The sequence below is a fragment of the Aquarana catesbeiana genome, linkage group LG10 (genome assembly GCF_042186555.1).
Source record: "Aquarana catesbeiana isolate 2022-GZ linkage group LG10, ASM4218655v1, whole genome shotgun sequence".
NCBI classification, from domain to species: Eukaryota; Metazoa; Chordata; class Amphibia; order Anura; family Ranidae; genus Aquarana; species Aquarana catesbeiana.
The window spans coordinates 161,997,733-162,018,796 of record NC_133333.1 but is presented as its reverse complement, the minus strand read 5'-3'; positions in this window follow the sequence as shown (position 1 = coordinate 162,018,796).

Sequence of the window (21,064 nt, the reverse complement as noted above, 5' to 3'; positions counted from 1 at the left end):
CAACACTGTCTTATGTGCTGTACTTATGGCAATCATCGGCAGATTTATAGCTACAGCTGACATAAGTTACTTTATATTTCCCACATGTATATGTTACAATTTAAAGGGCTATTGTGCTTGGAAGTGTGTATATCTAATTGGCCAAAAAAATACAGCTTTTGACAGCCCAATCAAATTGGTTTAACCAGCCCCGGAAGAATTTACCCTTTTCCTGACCAGAGCATTTTTTGCGATTCGGCACTGCGTCGCTTTAACTGACAATTGCGCGATCGTGCGACGTTGTACCCAAACAAAATTGATGTACTTTTTTTCCCCACAAATAGAGCTTTCTTTTGGTGGTATTTGATTGCCTCTGCATCTTTTTATTTTTTGCGCTATAAACAAAAAAAGAGCGACTATTTTGAAAAAAACGCATTGTTGTTTACTTTTTGCTATAATAAATATCCCCCAAAAATATATTAAAAAAAATTTTCCTAAGTTTAGGCCAATATGTATTATTCTACATATTTTTGGTAAAAAAAAATCGCAATACGCATATATTGATTGGTCTGTGCTAAAGATATAGCGTCTACAAAATAGGGGATAGATTTATAGCATTTTTATTAATTTTTTTTTTTACTAGTAATGGCGGCGATCTGCGATTTTTATCATGACTGCGACATTATGGTGGACACATCGGACAATTTTGACACATTTTTGGAACCTTTGGCATTAATACAGTGATCAGTGCGATTAAAAATGCATCGATTACTGTAAAAATGTCACTGGCAGTGAAGGGGTTAACACTAGGGGGCGGTGAAGGGGTTAACTGTGCTCCCTGGGAGGTGATTCTAACTGAAGGGGGAGGGACTAACTGCAGGAAGTGACAGATCGTGGTTCCTAGCTAATAGGAACACAGGATCTGTCACTCCTGTCAGAACAGAACAGGGAAGTGTGTGTTTACACACACTCGTCCCTGTTCTGTGTCTCCAGGTCACGATCGCTCGTGGCCGGTGGTCATCGCGACCGTCGGCCACGAACATCGGCACCCCCGCTGTGCAGCGGGCGCGCAAGGGGCCTGCTATCCGGTCCCCGCGAGCCAGCGTATAGTTATGTGGTTTCGCGCAGGGGAACCAACCTGCCGCAGCAAAACTGCGGTGGCTGGTCCAGAAGTGGTTAAACAATTGTTTAATTCTCAAAATATCAGTTGATTGTGCTCCATCAATTTTTCTGCAGTTTTTTTAAAAGTCAAATGATTTGGCATGGCAGTAAGTTTCATGTACTTTTTTGTTATTGTTTAGTTGAAAAGGTTAGATTCCATCGATGATTAATTTCAATGACCATAAAACAAGGAAAATCCCCTATGATAGACTTTAAAGGCACACCTAATTCAAATTAAAATTGTTTGAAAGTATTTCAGTCAGAAACCCTAGGTGCAAGAGGATCATAGCTGTCATTTTAGAATATGGTGACAATGTTATGAACTGACAATACATTCTATCGTCATATGCATATTTTAGCTAATGTGTTTAACAATTAATAACATTTCTTAAGCCTTATACATACGATAGGACTTTGTACAAACTTTCCCGTGGATTTTTGTACAAAGGGCGTTGGCCTTAAACTAATTAAACATACACACGGCAGGACTTTTTCATCCAACTTTCACCAAATCACGCGTTTTTTCAGCTCTTTACTGCCACCCTTTGGTCAACTTCTGTATCGGCAAGATTTGACACCTGCGAGCCCCGTTGTGGGAGTCAGCGCCGAGCTGGCTCGCTCATCGGGAAAGGAAAAATGTGTTTTTTCCTTTCCCGATGAGCGACAAGAATTACTGACAGGTGTTTGGTATGAATCATGAGGGGGGAACTCCCAAATTTTAAATAAAAAATCAGCATGGGTTCCCCTCCAGGAGCATACCAGGCCCTTAGGTCTGGTATGGATTTCAAGGGGAACCCCCTATGCGAAAAAACGGCGTGGGGGTCCCCACCCAAAAAATTTTTTACCAGACCCTTATCCGAGCACGTAGCCTGGCCGGTCAGGACGGGGGGGTGGGGACGAGCAAGCGCCCCCCCCCGAACCGTACCAGGCCGCATGCCCTCAACATGGGGGGGTGGGCGCTTTGGGGCAGGGGGGCGGCCTGCGAGCCCCCCCACCCCAAAGCGCCTTGTCCCCATGTTGATGAGGACAAGGGCCTCTTCCCGACAACCCTGGCCGTTGGTTGTCGGGGTCTGCGGGCGGAGGGCTTATCGGAATCCGGGAGCCCCCTTTAATAAGGGGGCCCCCAGATCCCGGCCCCCCCACCCTATGTGAATGAATATGGGGTACATCGTACCCCTACCCATTCACCTGGGGGAAAAAAGTTTCAATAAAAAACACACTAGACAGGTTTTTAAAGTAATTTATTAGGCAGCTCCGGGGGTCTTCTTCTGACTTCGGAGGTCTCTTCCGACTTCGGAGGTCTCTTCCAACTTCTCCGCTCTCTCCGGCCTCTTCTCCCGGTGTCCAGTTCTTCTCCACTCTCTCCGGCCTCTTCTCCAGGTGTCCGGTTCTTCTCCCGCTCCCCAGCCTCTTCTCCAGGTCTCCGGTTCTTCTCCCGCTCTCTGGCCTCTTCTCCAGGTCACCGGTTCTTCTCCCGCTCTCCGGTTCTTCGTGTGTACGGGCCTTTACTGAAATACTTTCAAACATTTTCAATTTTAATTAGTTGTGCCTTTAAAGTCCATCATAGGGGATTTTCCTTGTTTTGTTTCTTAAGGCCCGTACACACGATCAGACTTTTTGACAACAAACATGCAAATTAGCTGTTTTAAGGCAACATCCGACCGTGTGTACGCTCCATCGGACAAACTTTTTCGGTTTTCATCAGACTTTTGTTGGCTGTGCGAATGGGCAAACTTTCCGGCAACAAAAGTCCGATGGAGCAAAGTCCGATCGTGTGTACACAAAACCATCGGACTTTTGTACAAACTACAAACACGCATGCTCAGAACCAATGCAAATTATCAGACAACAATACAGAAGTTGACCAAAGTATGGCGCCGGAGAATTGAACGTCCTCTTTTTGAAGTGTCGTCAGTACGTTGAAACGTCACTACGTTCGTGTTTGTTGCCGAAAAAGTCCTGCCGTGTGTATGCTTAATTAGTTTACGGCCAACGCCCTTTGTACAAAAATCCACGGGAAAGTTTGTACAAAGTCCGATCGTGTGTATACTTATACTTAATACTGGATGTGGCACCACAAACGCATAGAATTACCGCTCTATTCCTTTTCAATCTCAATGACCATAATCCACTTTGGATCGTTCAAGTATATGAGAGAACATTTTTCAAAAATGTTTTTTGATAAAAATCAACTGAAAATCATTCATGTGTGTATGTTGGCAAACATTCATTGATCAAAACTAAATCTGTGTAAAATAAATTATTGACTGATCTACTAAAAATGGTGGTGTGCATACCCTGTGTTACTAATCTTACTGATAATTTAATATAGTAAGGCAGAGTAGTAATTACATTTTTGTAAAACAAATTTATCTATTTTGATCATTTATCCTCACACTTTGCAAAAGGAACATTTATTACATTTGGATTATTGTCATGAAGAAAAGTACCTACAACTGTATTTATTGGCATGCAAGTAGTATGTTCCCCAAAGGTCCTTGGTCTTGAAGTGGTTGTAAAGGCTGAAGGTTTTTTACCTTCATGCATTTCATGCATGAAGGTGAAAAACCTTCAGTGTGCTGCTCCCCCCACGCCCCCCCCCCTAGTACTCACCTGAGCCCCTTCTCGATCCAGCGATGTGCATGAGAGACTCTGCTGTCCCGAGACTCCCTCTCATTGGCTGAGACAGCAACGGGAGCCTTTGGCTCCCACTTCTGTCAAAAACAGCCAATTAGAGAGCGGGGGGCAGGGCCGAACCACGGCTCTATGAATCTTATGTATGGATAGAGCAGGGCTCAGGAGCAAGCACACACTAGTGCCCCTATAGCAAGTGGCTTGCTAATGGGGGCATTGGTCAAGGAGGAGGAGCCAGGAGCCGGCGGGGGGTCCCGAGAAGACGAGGATCAGGGCTGCTCTGTGAAAAACCATTACACAGAGCAGGTAAATATGACATGTTTGTTATTTTTTTTAAAGCCAAACCTTTAACCACTTGCTCACTGGGCACCTAAACCCCCCTCCTGCCCAGACCAATTTTTAGCTTTAAGCGCTGTCACTCTTTGAATGACAATTGCACGGTCATACAACACTGTACCCAAATTAAATTTTTCTTTTTTTTCCCACAAATAGAGCTTTCTTTTGGTGGTATTTGATCACCTCTGGGTTTTTTATATTTTGTTAATAAATTTTGCAAACAGGTAATTTTTCTCCTTCATTGATGTACTCTGATGAGGCTACACTGATGGGCACTGATAGGCTGCATTAATGGGCAATGATTAGGCGACACTGATGGGCACTGATAAGGCGGCACTGATGGGTACTAATAGGCGGCACTGGTGGGCACTGATGAGGTGGCATTGGTGGGCACTGAGAGGTGGCACTGATGGGTGGCACTGATAGGCGGCACTGAAGGGCATTGATAGGTGGCACTGAAGGGCACTAATAGGTGGCACTGATGTATTCTAAAAGGGGAATGGCGCTGTTCACAGATAATCAAAAACCAAAAAACGTAATACACAACCCACCAAAAAAATTTTTTTGTAATGGGAAAGAGAAAATGTGAAAAAAGTATATATATATAGGAAAAAAATATACAATAAATGTGCAGAGTGCACCAAAGTCACAGCAACATGTGTGAGAAAATCTAACTAAAATCCTGTAAATTAATCCAATACGTATATGGCACAGGGTGTGAATGTGCAAGTCACAACCATAAGTGAAAGATTGCAAAATCATACTATAGTGCAAGATAAATAAAAGTGACATAAAAAGTAATATTGTTGTTTAAAAAACCACTCAAGTGCCCAATATCATAAACAATACATAAAAATGAACTTCTGTGTCCTTCCTGATGTGAATAGTAAAAAAGTGAATAAAAATGTGTTTTGAAAGTGAAAAAATCAAAAAGAGAGTATTAAATAGGATGTAAATAAATTAGCATATGTGATGCAATCAAAATCGTCCAATATAAATTGTCCAATGGAGGTATGTCTGACAGGTGTGTAATCCCCAACGAATTTCAATGTTTAGTGTGTCCGTGACTGGCAGGCCCCCTCTTGTGCCCCCACTCACCAGAAAGCCCAACCCCTACAGGGGTGAAGGGCATGAATGGATCCTGTGGCCGGAATCCTGGAGACCCGAAATCCCCCTCTCAGGTTCAGCGAGCCCCTTCCTCCTGGATCCGCGTTGTTCTTCACATAAGTATCCACCGGAACAAAATATGTGTGGAGAAACAAGGAATCCTCATAGTGTAAATCCATTTGGGAATAAAAGCCGTTTATTGTCAAAAAATAATAAGTAAAAGTTTAAAAAACGGAACTGACAATGCTCTCCTAGTAAACCAGAGGCGGATGGTGTATAGGTAGCGAGGTGACGGCGTGCGTTCCACCAGCTTAGCTACCGAAACCGGAAGTGCAGAGTCAAAACGTAGAAGCGACGTGTGCGTACCGTATGACCACGCCTGTGATGGGCACTGATCGGCACTGGTAGGTGACAATGATAGGCAGCACTTCTAGGTGGCACTGATGAGGCACTTATTGGCAACACTGGTGGGCATTGATAGGTGGCACTTGTGGGCATTGATAGGTGGCACTGATTGCTGCCACTTATGTAGTGTGGGCACTGATTTGTGGCACTGTGGGCACTGCTTCATGGCACTGGCAGGTGGCACTGGCAGGCAGAACTGGTGGGCACATATGAGGCTCTTCCTCTTCGGGACCAATGTCCCTTCAAACAGAAGCCGGTGATCAGCTTTTTTTCTCCTCGCGCTGTCAGCGTGAGAAGAGAAAAAAAAACTATTACAGATTTTCTGTTTATATCACGTGATCAGCTGTCATTGGCTGACAGCTGATCATGTGATAAGGGGCCGCACGTGCTCTTCAGGGGGGCGGGGCGAGCCTGCAAAGGGGAGGACGTTAATAGACATACTCCCAGCAAAGCAGATCCATGCTTCAGATCCGGCTATAGCGCGGATCTGAAGCAGTTAATACCACTCTAAGCCCTCCTCCTCCCTCCCCCTTGCCAGTTCCATCTGATAAGCATATAAGAGATTCAGGTTGACACCCAAAATACCTGCAGAATTCCAGCCAAAATAAATAATAGCCAAATTTAAAGTGGTGTTCCGGCTGAAATTATACTTTTTGAATAAAAATACCCCTATAATACACAAGCTTAATGTATTCTAGTAAAGTTAGTCTGTAAACTAAGATCTGTTTTGTTAGTTTATAGCAGTAGTTTGTTATTTTATAAACTTACAGCAGGCCGTGGCCATCTTAAGTGTGGGCATCTGAAGCCAGACTGTATTTCTTCCTGGATCTCATCCTTGCAGATCTCGTACATGCTCAGTGCAGCACAAGCAGTGTAATAGGTTTCAGATCAGGTTTCCATAGCAACGGCAGTGTCAGAGGAAGTTGCCGCCCCTTCCCAGAAGGCATTGCAAACAGGAAATGATGCGATGGGCCACGGCCAGGGAGGAGGAAGTGAAAAATGAATACAGCAGATATACAAAAATAAATAAAAAAATATCCAATTCGTTTACAGTGCACAGTTTAGTGAGGGATGCTGAAGAGTTGTAAAAGTGGGTGGAACTCCACTTTAAAAAAAAAAAAAATCAGATTTTGCTGGAATCATCGTCTTTAACCCAGAGCTGTCCCACCACTATATGTCAGTCTTCCAGGTTAATTAACTATTAGCATCATTCAACCCTCTTCTGAGCCCAGGCTGTTATGGACCTACCCCCAATCTGTGACTAGATTGTTAATGAAAAGCAGCACAATGTAGAGCATATCTGTCTGTCACTCTGCTCTCTCCTATTATCGGCATGCTGCTTTTCAGCAATATGAACTGATGATGTGTGACTGTGATGTTTCTTCCTCTTACCTGCTGTACAGGGACTGCATGGGTATGTCACCAAGTCAAATCCAGGTACATACATTGCTTGCATTTAAACCAATACATTACATGATGTGTAAATGATTAATCATACATTGTAAATATACTTACAATTGTCAATATACTTAGAACTATCATACTAAACCACTATTCTGTATAGGCAAATTGTTGGAACAAAGCGCAGTACATAACATCTTGTCTTTGAAGGTTCCCTTTAATTGAGGTCATAATATAGCTTGTAGTAGTGAGTCACATTTAATAACTTGTTTGACTTGTTGAACCTTTTCCTCATACTTTTTGACCCTCCTCTGGTACATACTTTTGACCTGAACATCAACTACTACCCTTCAATTTACACTGTAAAATACCTTTTGCAATGCACCTCTGTAATCAGCTTTCGTTGATGCAAAGAATCTGACAGCTCCGGCATGCAGACTTCTTATCCTCTTTGTATAAAGTCCTCGGCTGCACTATAATTAACTTGGAGTATATAAGGTAAAACACTCAAAAATCTGTTGCGGTTAAGGGTTTATTTTTAAAAGAAAAAAAACAAGGCTGGAAGTTTGTGCATTCTTCAGCAGAGCCAGCTCTGTGTTTCCAGGCTACTGAGACCTCACCACAGTCTTAAAGGTCAGAAGATGGGGCTTTTTTTGTTAAGAAAAAGAAAAACACGTCTGTGCTCTGTTATCTATAGCAGTCAAATGAAGGCTTGTGTCTATGGACTGTGTATGATTGTAGAAGTGGACTAATTATCCTGCTTAAAAGGTCCTTTCTTCTCTCCCAAGATATGCAGGGCAGTACATCACAACTTATAGACTCCAGCTGTTGGGTGGATTATATAGTGTAGGGGAAAAGGCTTTTCTCTTTTTCTCTCCTTCTATGTGGATATGGCACAATGAAGCCAGTCTTGCCAAAAAGACTTAATGTGAGTGCAAGTCAGTCACAACAAACTTCCCTATTAACAAAGAAAGCTTTTGACGGACTTTCACAGTATTGAATGTGTATACCAGCAATACCTTTTTTCACATGGCTGTTTTGACTGGGGCTCTTTATTACAGGTATGTTTAAAGTGCCCATGGCTCACTGCAGGTTTTAAAGGGGCTACTGTTAGTTGATTAAATGCACTACTGGGCAAACTCCACCATTGACCCTTCCACAATTCCAAAAAGTCAAAACCTGTACAACGGCTATGCACCACACACTCCCCGTCTCAGCATTGTAGTGCTGTGGTCTGACACCTGGCTACTTAGGCACTAAGTGCTACATCTGGGGGGGCAGGAGGAATATCACATGTTCTCCAATACTTAAAGTGGCTGTAAAGGTTAGTTTTTTTTTTTTTTTAAATAACAAACATATTATACTTACATGCTCTGTGCAAGGATTTTGCACAGAGCGGCCCTGATCCTCCTTTTCTGGGGTCCCCAGCGGTGCTCCTGGCCCCTCCTCTTTATTGGTGCCCCCACAGAGAGCTGCTTTCCATAGGGGCACCCGTGCAGATGTGCTCCAGAGTCCTGCTGCTGCATCCATTGATGTAGACAGCAAGACACAGCCCCGCCCCCTGCTCCCGTGTCACTGGATTTGATTGACGGTAGCGGGAGCCAATAAAGCACTGAGTGGGACTGCTGCACCCAGCAGTCCGTTGGAAAACACCAAGAGACCGGAACTAGAAATAGTGCAAGCTACATTGCAGTCAGTTGTGAAGCGTGGTACCTGCTGTTGGTGACAGATACTACAGTAGCAAAGGGCCAAAGCAACCAGGACCGAACCCGGAGTACGAAGGAGTGCATGCATGAGGTTCACGCTAGGTGCACAGCAGGACCTCCTTCTGTCACTGGGAGTGAGGTGGCAGAGGTACGCTAGATTGGTGGAGAGGGCACAGGCTCAGCAGTGTCCCTCCTAAATGCAGCATACATCAAGCTATGGTGTGCAGTGACACGGGACAGCAGTTTTACAGAGGGATTCTATGTAGTCCAGTCCAGTATAGTCCAAGTTCAGGATGATTTTAAAATGGACCTGTATATAAAATTCACATTTCACATAAATCAGCAAGGCTTTCCCTTGTAACAGCAAGCGGTGGATCCTCTCCCCATACCTGTTGCATTAATTCACAGGAATCTGTGAATGAGAAAACTATGAGTCCTGTCTACCACTGCGGCAGGTAACTTGTAGTTCTCAATGAACTTTGGGGGTTGCTGATGAACGGTCTCGTAGTTCATTCACACTTCCTCCAGCTTCCAAGCAGAAAGGAGGTACAGGCTAGAAAGCTGGAAGAAGAGTGTGCAGGAGCACCTGTAATCCACTGATCATGGTTGTAATGCTTTGCAGGATCCTGAAAAAATATGGGCTTTTTTTTAAAAGGTGAACTTAGCCTTTAAAATTGTATTTTCCATTCGCAAGCCACAGTTTACAGTCTCATAGAAAAGGAAATAAGCAAAATCACATGTTGTGACCCTGGGTCTCATCTCTTCTCTGCAGTGCTCCCTAAAGTTAGGGAATCCACTCTTATGCCGCGTACACACGAGCGGAATGTCCGAAAGACAAAGTCAGATGGAAGCTTTTCATCGTCTATTCAGATCGTGTGTGTGCCTCATCAGACTTTTTTTTCAAAAATTCTGACGGACCTATAAATGGAACATGTTCTAAATATTTCCTACTGAACCAATTCCTATTGGGAAAACCGCTCGTCTGTATGCTGTTCCAACGTACCAAAAACAAAGCATGCTCTAAAGCAAGTACGAGACGGAAGCTATTGGCTACTGGCTATTGAACTCCCTTTTTCTAGTCCCTTCATACGTGTTGTACGTCACCATGCTCTGCACGGTCGGACTTTGGTATGACCGTGTGTAGGCAAGACTGCTTGAGTGGAATTCCGTCTGAGTTCCGTCGGAGAAACCTTCAGAGTTTATTCCGACGGTAAAACCGGTCGTGTGTACAGGGCACCAGAAATGTGTCACCAGAACATGTGTCCCTATTGATATGTCCACTATTACTGTTACATGGACTACTGAAAATTCATGACAATTTCCCTTACTTTCTGTCCCAGTGACAGTGGTCATCAAGACAAATGAAGAGAGTAAATCTCCCCAGTGGGATGACATATAGAAATAAAAACCTGACAGGGCATATAACCCTTTCCCACTCCATCCAAAACTAAAGAAAAAAAAGTTTAACAATATATCACTCAGCCTAAGAAATGTCAATTATATATATAAAAAAAAATATTTCACTTTAAAAAAAATAAATGAAAATTGATTTTTAATCCCCTTGGGTGCATCAGCCCACACTGTGTACAAACTCTACATTGGAAATGAATAGAAACTGTAGCTTTGCATGTGCAGAAGAAGCAGACTCTGACAAATAAAAATGTAAAGAAGAGTCTTTTTTGGCGCTTTGTGGGCCTCACAATGAAGATCTCAGATAGGAGTGCTAGGGAACCACCAAAAAAGCATCATTATGTAAGTCCTGCTCAGTCCAGAAGAAAGGATTGCCTGCAGTTGCTGCCAAGAAAGAAGAGAAAAGACCCATTACGCTACAAGACCAGCTAGAAGGTTGCTGGAAAAAACTATGTATAGGGCTTTTTTTTAATATGCTGTATTTGAGTATGTTTTCAGTGGAAGGAAGGTTGATACAAATAGCAGAGCCTGTAGAGCTCTTTGTGCCTCTCCCATTTCCCTTCCAGTCTGAGTGCTGCTGTGCAGGGGAGACAAGGATTGATATCAAGACATATTAAAGTTGACCTTCAAGTAAAGTGCAAGGTCTGCTTATATATCTCGGTGCCTCCCACTTAATAAGTGCAAAAGGAGGTACCTGTAGAATCTGATAATATTAACTTTGAAAATGGACCCATTGCACCTTATCACTTGCTATGTGATATTTATTCATCTCTTCATCTTCATTTAGTTTCATGTATGTGTGTTTGTGTATATGCAGGTATTTTTAAATGCACGTACTGTATGTGTAGACACATGTATATGTATATTATTCATGATGTTTTATGATTGTTAGGCTCATGATTTTATCAGTCACAATTATATTTACATTATATTATGTGTATTGTTGTAGCTCTGATGAAGTGGGAGTTCCTTTAACCCCCAAAACGTGTTGGCTGTCTTTTAACACAATATCAATAAATTAATTTGGACTCTTATTTTTTGGTCTGGCGCTCCTTCCACATATGTCTTTTTCTGTGAATCTCGCAAGATGTTGCTTTTGCAATGGACTGGAGTGTCTTCTTGAATGCGTTGTCATGATCTGCATTCCTCAAAAATCTTCCCATAAGGATGGTGACATCCTTCAAAGCACTTTCGAAGATGAGGGTAAGGTCAGTATAAATCTAAACCTTTTCTTTACAGTGCATGTAACTTCTGCACATACTAAAAGCTAGTAATTTACAAATGTAGAGGGTCCAGACATTATACCGTTGCATCGTACTGCAAGGTCTGCTTCAAGGTATATATGCTAACACTGAAGAAATTACACTTTGCTACAATGTAAAGTAGTGAGTGTACAGCTTGTATAACAGTTTTTAATTTGCTGTCCCCTCAAAATAACTCCACACACAGCCATTAATGTCTAAACCGTTGGCAACTTAAGTGAGTACACCCCTAAGTGAAAATGTCCAAATTGGGCCCAAAGTGTCAATATTTTGTGTGGCCTCCATTATTTTCCAGCACTGCCTTAACCATCTTGGGCATGGAGTTCACCAGAGCTTCACAGGTTGTCACTGGAGTCCTCTTCCACTCCTCCATGACGACATCACGGAGCTGGTGGATGTTAGAGACCTTGCGCTCCTCCACCTTCCGTTTGAGGATGCCCCACAGATGCTCAATATTTTTTATTTCTGAAGACATACTTGGCCAGTCCATCACCTTTACCCTCAGCTTCTTTAGCAAGGCAGTGGTCGTTTTGGAGGTGTGTTTGGGGTCATTATCAAGTTGGAAAACTGTTGTGCGGCCCAGTCTCCCAAGGGAAGAGATCATGCTTTGCTTCAGTCACAGTCACAGTACATGTTGGCATTCATGGTTCCCTCAATGAACTGTAGCTCCCCAGTGCCGGCAGCACTCATACAACCCCAGACCATGACACTCCCAACAGTGACGTCTTTAGGGTGGGCACATGGGGGGACAGGGACAAAAGTAGGGGGGCAACTATAAAATGCAATTTTATATATATATATATATATATATATATATATATATATATATATATATATATATATATATATATATATTTTTTTTTATTTATATATCCTGGGGCCCTTTACTATGATCCCATAACGGGCCCTTTCACATGTTCTGCAGTGAGCTCCCTTCCTACTGTATTGGCAGAAAACAAGAGATATATGTCACCAGCATACCAAGAAAATATAAGGGTCCAAAGCAGTGGGAGAACTATCATGATTGCAAAGGTTGTCTTGCCACCGGGCCCTGGTGTTCTGCCACTGTGGGGTTCCCCAGCCTCCTCTTTGCTGTCCTGCCCTTGCTATTGACAGAGCTGGTCTGGCATCTCTTGGAATTTACAGGCTGGTTCTCCTGTCCTAAGGCGGGAGAAATCAGTCTGTTTTTTCAGTAACTGAGAGTCCTAGTGGAGTCCTTCCTGCAACTCTCTCTTCTCCCTGCCAATGAGGATGCAGGGGAAGGAGCAGATTGGGCGGCCATGGTTGTGTGAGTGCTCGCATTATGCAGTGTCAGCGAGCAGAGGGAGGGGGGAGGAATCACCCTCAGGAGCTGACTGGGGACGCTCTCCCTCTTAATATAGACTGTGTTGCTCCAGCGGCGGCCCGAGTAAGATGCGCATCCGCTATGAATGCACATCTTACTTTGTTTGTAAAATAAAAATTTTTTTTTTTTTTAATTGGGGGGCACATTGTGGGGCACAGCATAATGTTGGGGGGGGTCAGGACCCCCTCTGCCCCCCCCCCCCCAGGGACGCCATTGACTCCCAACAGCATGCTTGACTGTAGGCAAGACACACTTGTCTTTGTACTCCTCACCTGGTTGCCGCCACACACGCTTGACACCATCTGAACCAAATAAGTGTATCTTGGTCTCAGTAGACAAAAGGACATGGTTCCAGTAATCCGTGTCCTTAGTCTGCTTGTCTTCAGAAAACTGTTTGTGGGCTTTGTTGTGCATCATCTTTAGAAGAGGCTTCCTTCTGGGACGAAGGCCATGCAGACCAATTTGATGCAGTGTGCTGCGTATGGTCTGAGCAATGACAGGCTGACCCCCCACCCCTTCAACCTCTGCAGCAATGCTGGCAGCACTCATATGTCTATTTCCCAAAGACAACCTCTGTATTTAACGCTGAGCACGTGCACTCAACTTCTTTGGTCGACCATGGCGAGGCCTGTTCAGAGTGGAACCTGTCCTGTTAAACCGCTGTATGGTCTTGGCCACCGTGCTGCAGCTCAGTTTCAGGGTCTTGGCAATCTTCTTATAGCCTAGGCCATCTTTATATAGTTCAAAAATTATTTTTTTCAGATCCTCAGAGAGTTCTTTGCCATGAGGTGCCATGCTGAACTTCCAGTGACCACTATGAGAGAGTGAGAGCGATAACACCAAATTTAACACACCTGCTCCCCATTCACACCTGAGACCTTGTAACACTAACGAGTTACATGACACTGGGAGGGAAAATGGCTAATTGGGCCCAATTTGGACATTTTCACTTAGGGGTGTACTCACTTTTGTTGCCAGCGGTTTAGACATTAATGGCTGTGTGTTGAGTTATTTTGAGGGGACAGTATAACACTGTTATACAAGCTGTACACTCACTACTTTACATTGTAGCAAATGTCATTTCTTCATTACCAGCTATTAAGACCCCAAGATGGAGGTCAGCCTGCGCCTTATCCCAATATCCCTGTGGGTTGGATGCCAGGATTCCAAAATGGACAAAACCAAGCAATCAGGATGATCCACAATCAACCGCTGGGACCCAAGGTGGAAGTATAACTGCACCTAAACCCAATGGGATGTATGAATGCCAAGAGCAAGGCTTCCAAGATGGATAGACCATGCAGTTAAAACGGTCCAGCAGTGCACTCAATGAGAAGAGGAAACACAGGAGGAACTCATAGTGTAGTATTAAAAGTTCAAGTTTTGAATAAAGGTTAAAACTACTTACAACAAGCAGGAGTAAACTTGCATAAAATACTGTTAAACACATGCAGCACCTTAGCAGGCATGAGCTGTAGCTCCTCCCAACGTGTTTCATTTAGAAAGTATGTTATCCCCTTGATAACGTTCTTTCAAATGAAACGCGTTGGAAGGAGCTACAGAGGTGATGCCATCAGGCCGCCAGGGTGCTGCATGTGTTTAACTGTATTTTATGCGAGTTTACTCCTGTTTTTGTAAGTAGTTCTAACTATTTCTTGATTGTATGATTATTACAACTATAGTGTACAATAACACAATATTTGTTTTTTTAACACATTAACCTATTTATAATTGAATACACAACAGTAGTAGTAATGTTTTTATATCTACTTGGAGTTCAGATTTAAAAAATTATAGCACAGTTTGCAAGCAATGCAAGCAAACAAACACAATTAGCTGCCCTTTTTATGGAGTGGTTTCCAGTGGGCTAAAGATAGTACAAACATTAAGTGTGCCATGGCACTACAGTGGTTGGTAGGCCTGCTAAATGGTGGGTGTTGCCTTAAAGGGCATACTTATTGTGGTTTGGGCTACAGCAACATGGAGAAGGAGATGTTGCTCTTTATTTGCCTCTCTCCCTCTAATGTGATATTACTTTTATGTTGTACCATTCTCCTCCAGGCAGCAGGGGGAAGAGATAAAGCCAAGTAAGCCCATAGACTTCTATGCAGAGCACTGAGAATCTTCAAAGATGTAGTTTGATATGACAGCCATATATTGGTTAGCTCCACTCCACTCACCCACTGCTGATCACCGAAGGCTTTCAAGGAAAGACCGAGGGGGTCTTCCCTTCTACAGCAAGAGGTCAACTCAGCATCCTGGTGAAAGGACTATTCGCCCATTGCTGATACTGCTAGTGGCAACTGAGTCCCTGCAAGCAGGACACCAAGCGTACCCAATCCATACTGCACCCATAATGAACTGCCACACTTATTCTAAATCTAGGCTGCACCTATACCAACCCTATACTGCATTATACAAAACCTATATGGCATCTGAACCAGATCTACCTTTCACTCATGCTGAGACTATACCACACCTATACTGTAGTAATGTAGGGTAACTGGTACTGCCGTTAGGTGCACTGACACTCCTAAAGGGCCCCAACGATAGCCGACAGCAGAACATCTCTCCCGTAATAAATATTGTGCAAGCCCCTTTGGTCCCTTGCCCCCTCCAATACCATCTCCCTTTTCTTTTCTACAGTGCATGCCCAGTCAGTCTAAGGCTAGTATCACTGCCATAAATGTGCATAAATGTATAATTCCAGCATTTGATAGATTAAACTTTACTGCTGCAGTTGAGGTGGCCTTGAAGTTACTGTTTATGCTGATCTGGATGCCAAATATCATCTTATGCCTAGTCCTCACAGCTAATAACTTTGTATTCTAAATTGTCTTATTACCATTGTTAATCCATTTTATGCTTGCCTAGTGACCCACCATATTGTGTGACAATATATTAAGTTTGCACTTACTACCTGGTTTGGTGCCTGTTTTCTTAGATATAGCGCTACTATTGGGTACTAATTAATACTTTCAGTGATTCCCTGTGATACTGTATGTTTGTACACTCAACCTGGTGTGTCAGAGGGGCTGAGGTTCTTGAGAAGGTCAAGGCAAAGAACAGAGGACCCATCCTATCCAGCGACTCCTACAGAGGTAGCACTACAGATTTAAAAAGGTGGCTGCTCCACAGAAATGGTATGAAGTCACCTAAATAAGATACCATGCCATCATCGCTGAGAAACCTTTCTTTCAGCTTCATTTTACAAATAGGCTTCTGGCAAAAGAGGCAAAACTTTTTGGACTCTGAGCACCAAGCATGTCCCTGAATAAAAGTCGATATCTAAGGGGAGCATCTTAAGTGTAGATTATTAGTGTAGATTATACACTATACAGAACATAATGAAATAACTAAACAGGTTTTCCCTTAATTTTTTTTAATATAAAGAGCTATGTTAACAGATGTCTTTGAAAACACTAGTAATGTTCCTGATAGATAGAAAAAAAACTAACACAGCTTACTTCACTTTCTGTAATAAAGATTCAAATTTGATAAGCCTGCATTAACAATATAAATTGGACATACCTGGTAACTGTAAAAATAAACTTAGTCTGGTTAACACATACAGCTATAATTAATGCCAAAACCCATGTGAGCGAAACTTAAAGATGCTTTCTCAGCTCTTTTACATATCATTGTACAATGATGCAAGAAACCACGCTAAAGAAACTGATACTGTAGGTGTCCTAATGTTATAAACATGTTATTCCCTTTCAGATCTTATGTGTGGTATATAATGCAATGAGCCTATGTATCATGTCCACCTCTCCCTGGGCTCTGTGAGATTTATAGCTAAAAAAGTACAATTGCCATAACATATTTTAGTTGCAAAATTACCTTCAGCTAAAATAAAATAAAAGTCTGGAGTTTTTTTAATATATTCACCAACATTGCATACAGTGTATGTATGATAAACTTGTCCCCACACCAAGCTGGACCTGGTTATAGCAAGTTTAGCTTAGATCTTATCCAGAACTTACAAAAATGTTTATTTTGAGCCATCAGGACTGTTAACTACAATATTAAATTGTAGAATTGTTGAATTGATCTCCATCGTTCATTTTGCAATGTATGGCATATCCACATTGTGCTATACCTATAGTTCCTCATAAAATGGTTTGCATTTAATGGCAGCCTAAACTAGTTTACATATGTCGCTAGTACATTGCTGTCTCTAAGAGGTCAGCAGCTCTTAAAGCGGAGTTCCACCCAAAAATGGAACTTCCCCTTTAAGTGTAGGTGACCCCCTGACATACCACATTTGACATGTCATTTTTTTGTGGGGGGGGGGGGGGCGAGCGGATACCCTCTTTTCAGAGGCATCCAGCTCCCACTTCCTCCCGGGACTCCGCAGCGGCGGAACAAAGTTCACCTCTCCCCCCTCCCTTCGTGCAATCTTCTGGGACAGAATGCCGGTGCCGCCGAGAGAAGGGGGAGAGGAGCGGGGCTTCGTTCGCCCGCATCGCTGGACCGTGGGACAGGTGAGTATCTGATTATTAAAAGTCAGCAGCTACACTTTTTGTAGCTGCTGACTTTTATATGGGTGGAACTCCGCTTTTAAGTGAACTTGACTTGATCTAAGACATTTCTCTGTGAAGCACCGAAATCCTTGTGGTACCTGCAAGCGTTTGTGATGGCCTTCAGATCAGTCTACATGTCCTTCTGGATCCCAAGTCCAAGGTGTATGGGCCTTGACTTCTCTCCAGTTTGGGATCAATTTTTACTTGGGCAGAAGCTGATGCCCCATATACAATTTTACCCTGGGATTTATAGGAGTCTCACATGGCAGAGAGGTTTATTTAAGGACTCACACACACACACTTGTAGGCACCACAAGGCACCTTCATTTCTGGACTGCTACTACCTTAGATATATGTTAGACCAGGTTATGTTTACTGTAAAAGAAATCCCTATACCCTGTCTACTGCAAGTATGATTTAAGCAACCATTAAGCAAGCAGAAAGAGTCTTTTTTTTGTTTGCTATACTTGCTCCTGAAATGGGATATAAGAGAACATTATTCAGTAAAATGAAGGTCATTATTTAGAAATTACTCTGTGTTCTGAAGGAATGCTAATAGGTACAAACTTTTGAAACGTGATTCTAAACCAATTGTGCATATTAGTTTATCTACAAAAAACAATTTTCATGCATATGGGGTAGTCACTACATTACCGCTTTTTCTAACATGGCTCTAATGAGAGCTTTATGGCTGTAAAGGAAAAATAAATACACCAGATGCATATATTCTGTATTATTTTGTAGGAACTGTGGGAACCATTATTATTAGGATATTTTAGCAGTTTTTACAGCCCTAATCCAACCATTTCACATGGTCTTGCACGTCAGGGAGAAGATTACTGACTTTATTTTAAAATCTCCACATGGAGTGAATGCATAGCAAACATGACAACACCTAAACCAACAGAAATGACTTCACACTTTTTGTTCTGCAAACAAATGTGTTTCTCAGGGAATTGTCTTTCCGGTTCACTGAAAAAGAACTGAAATGTCAACACCAGGAAATCTTCAACCAGCTTATTAATCTTCGAAATATTGGCCCACATAAAAACCCACACAGTATATGAACGCTTTCATAATTAAAAAAAAAAAAAAACAGTTTCTATATACAATGGTTAATACAACTTTCTGTCAAACAAAAATGCTTATATTATCATGAACTGGCACTGATCAAAACAGATCTCACAGATTTGATCGCACAATCGATGAAAGTCTTATGTTGTGTTTAACTGAAACATACATCGAGCACAAACCCAGGAAATTCAGATTGACTATTTGATTTCATTACACCGCACATAAGATCTGAAAGGTTTCACTAAACCTTGTGAAAACTGAACTTTGCTTGTTTGCTCATCCCTAGGCATGTAACATCAGCACGCATAATATTGTAGGGGCTCCCTGTGTGTGACCATGGAGGGGACTTCTGGCAGGATGAAGACAGACAGAAAAGCTACACTGTGCACCCTTACACCTAGACACATAAAGTTGCCATAGGACACAAAGACGATAGCTACACCACTGGCAGGCAACATATTTTTACATTATTTTTAAAATAATACATTTTTTATTACAAAGAGAAATAGCATGCCAACATGTTTTGCCTGTACAAGCATCAGCTAGATATTTACTTAGGGTGGGGTTGTTTTGTTAAGATTTTAGTGTTCCTTAACCTACTCTTTTCTATGCAGGCTCTGAAGTTTCATGCAGTTTTCATGCTTTACAAAATTCAGACAACCAGTAAACATTTCACATAATGTACATGTGTTTTTATCGACTGTTAAAGGAATTTTTTTTTAATGCATATATTGGTTTTTTTTTTTTTTTTGTGACCTGTGCGTCCTTTATACCCCCTAGTTCTTACTTAGCAATTAAACATTAAGGCCCCCTTCAAACTACTCTACTGCAGGTGACTCAAACTGGAGGCCCTCCAGCTGTTGCAAAACTACAAGTCCCATGAGGCATTGCAAGGCTGATAGTTACAAGCATGACTCCCACAGGCAGAAGCATGATGGTATTTGTAGTTTCATAACAGATGGAGGGCCACCAGTTTGAGACCCCTGCTCTACTGTATAGCACATTAATGTGCTGTATTTTGTGTTAAAGGGGTTGTAAAGGCAGAAGGTTTTTTATCTTAATGCATTCTATGCATTAAGATAAAAAGCCCCCCTAATACTTACCTGAGCCCCATCTCTATCCAGTGGTGTTGCACGAGAGACTCGGCTGTCCGGGACTCTCCCTCCTGATTGTCTGAGACACACAGCGGGTGCCATTGGCTCCCGCTGCTGTCAGTCAAAGTCAGTGAGCCAATGAGGAGAGAGAGGGGGCGGGGCTGAGCTGCAGCTCCATGTATGAATGGACACACAGAGCAGCGGCTCAGCTCGGGTGCCCCCATAGCTAGCTGCTTGCTGTGGGGGCACTCGGCAGGAGGGAGGGGCCAGGAGTGCCGGCAAGGGACCCGAGAAGAGGAGGATCTGGGCTGCTCTTTAGAAAACGACTACACAACGCAGGTAAGTATAACATGATTGTTGTTTTTAGACATGCTGCCCCAGCCCAGACACCCATGATGTCACCACTCGCTACCTTCCAGGAGGGCCCAGGCTACTCCCCATCATTGACCAGACGCCCCCTCGCCCCGGCCGGGTGGGATGCAGCCTCTCTCCCCACTCCTCTCACTGCCCCACCCTGGCCACCGCCAGCTGCATTGTTGCCATCAGGGCTCCGTTCCCCTCATGGCTCTGCCGTGTCAGGGCCTCCCGGCTGATCCAGGCACCAGGCCAGGTCCCAAAGGATGGTCTCTCCCCGGCAAGCTGCCCGGGTGGCCACAGAGCCAATCCCGGTCGCGCCCCGCTGCTTATCTGCTTATCAATGAGGAATGAGCCACGCCAGCCACCACCACCCCATCCTGCGAGTACAGCCGAGGCAGAGAATTCCTCCTGGGCTGCACCGACTCCGCATGTGACTGGTGTTGTGTGCAGGGGCGGAGGGTCCCTGGATGCAGCCTCTGTGGAGCTCCTAAAGCGGAGCTGGACTCTGGGAGTAACCTCCATGCTAAGGCGCTCCGGAGGCCTGGACCTCCGAGCCCGTGTCACACAGGGGGTGCAGGGACAGCACCCCCGCTCCCACGAGCAGTCCCCCCGACCTGGGCGTGCAGCCAGTCAGCCCCGTCCACCTCCGCTGGGCCATGAGTGTTTTATACATCCCCATGTTAAAGAAAAATACACCGGGCCTCTCTTTAAATCAACCCATTCATTTAAAATAAGCTTACAGTGCACAGCAGAAAAAAAATCCTAAACCTCATTAAAGGCGGTGTACAATGGGTGCTCTGTAGTACGCTGCAGTACAGGTCTATTGGCATCTATTGTATTTTGGCGTTGGGGTGCCATTCTGAATGAATAGCAACACAGTATACTGCACTGTGCTGTGTGTTACAGTGCATTAAGGTAACTTGCATTTTACCACCCGTTACACATAGTTCTGAGGGTGTATAAAGGAATGTTTTAGGGAGGATGGCATTACTGACCTTCTATTCTTAAAATGTATTGTAATATTCTAATCTGCACACTTCTTCCAGGACAGCGATTGAGAAAATATTGAATCCAGAATGGCTATGCTGTTAACATAATTGGGAGGAATTTAGCAATGGTTGCCTCTGTGTTTCTCTCAGTACGCATTTCCTTTAAAAGGTAATGCATTTGACTAGCAATAAGATATGAGAACCAGGACCAATATTTGCTCCTTCAGATGCTGACCATTCCTAACAAAACTTTCTAATTCATGTACAATAATACTGTA